Source organism: Belonocnema kinseyi, chromosome 1 (genome assembly GCF_010883055.1).
Source record: "Belonocnema kinseyi isolate 2016_QV_RU_SX_M_011 chromosome 1, B_treatae_v1, whole genome shotgun sequence".
NCBI lineage: Eukaryota > Metazoa > Arthropoda > Insecta > Hymenoptera > Cynipidae > Belonocnema > Belonocnema kinseyi.
In genome coordinates this window covers 183,462,959-183,464,400 of record NC_046657.1, presented here as the reverse complement: position 1 = coordinate 183,464,400, position 1,442 = coordinate 183,462,959, and positions in this window count along the sequence as shown.

Here is a 1,442-nt window from a genome sequence, read left to right as displayed (position 1 = left end):
TCTATCAAAATTCCATGGCTGTCCACGAGGGGAGGAGGTCAAAAAGTGGTGAAAAATTGTCCACGGGGTATAACGAATGACCCCTCTCAGGAACAAAAATTGCACGAAGTCTTGAAAAAATTGTTTTAGTACACATCGTTCACCTTAAGTTAACTGTAAATTAAGTAAGTTTTCATCTATTTTCCCTCTCAAATATATTTTGTTTCATTTGAAGTTTCTATTTGAGGTTATATTCCACAAAATGGTTTTTCGATCATAAACGTCTGACTTTTTATTTAATTAACATTTTCTTTAATATTCTTCAACTTATTATTTAAAAAGTTTAGCACTTGCACCCCTAAAAACGGCTATGTGATACAGCTCTGTTGCACTAAACACATCACGTCACGTAAATGATCACTGCTCTTGGTTGTTACCTTTCTGCGTGCCTTCCCGTACAGAAATTGCCAAATGTTTGCCTTTTTTTCCGATTTGGGCCAGATCGGGCACACAATTTTGTGGTTGTTAAATTTGGCCCCCTGTAGACCCCGGCTTAACAGACAAGCTTTCCAGTCGATGGCGCTCCATTAATCTCGGGGACTAAAGTGGGTTGACTCCAAATCTCCCAAGTTTCAATGTAAAGTGTCAAGCGTCAAAAATATTTCAATTATTATTTGAAAAAGTGACAAAATAATTGAGAAAAAATGCCAAAAGTGAGCACAAGACGAGTGCGTAGGTATAGTATACTTCAAAATATTCCTGAATTACGTGCTGAAGACTATAATAAGTAAATTTATTAAGAATGTTAAGATGAAACCTAACCTCGAAATGAGGTTATTTATTTAAAAGAAAAGTAGCAAAAGTAATATTACATTTGTTGAATGTGAAAACGAATTAGATCAACAATGACGTCATAAACATATATATTTTCATGTATTTTTTAGGTGATTTGATACTTTCCACAATTAGGTTCAATATAGAAATTGAAAGCAACTTCAATTTAGAAATTAAATTTTAAAAAATATATAGCAAAATACTTAAATGGTTTATCATACACAAATGCTGGCTGTTATATTGCGTCGTTTGACTTTTTCCGTTTGCTCGAGAAAAAGTGTCTGGCATACTCCAATTTTTTCATATCGCGATCTGTGAGATAACCTGATATTTATATTCTCAAATTTCAGTTAAGGAGGTGATATATTCGATTTTAATATTATTTTATTTGAGAATCCCTTTTAATTAAGAATAAGTAAAAAAATATATATGGGCCCGATTGGGGCCAGACATGGTTATATCTGGGCGCAGCGCTTGGGCCCCGATCGGGCATCGAGTTTCATTTCGAGCCTGGCCCCATCTGGATAGCCTCATTTGGGCCAAATTCTGCCCGATCTGGCCCCGATCAGATCCACATTGGAATTTCTGCACAGGTTATTTGACTATTTTTGATGATAAATGTCGAATGA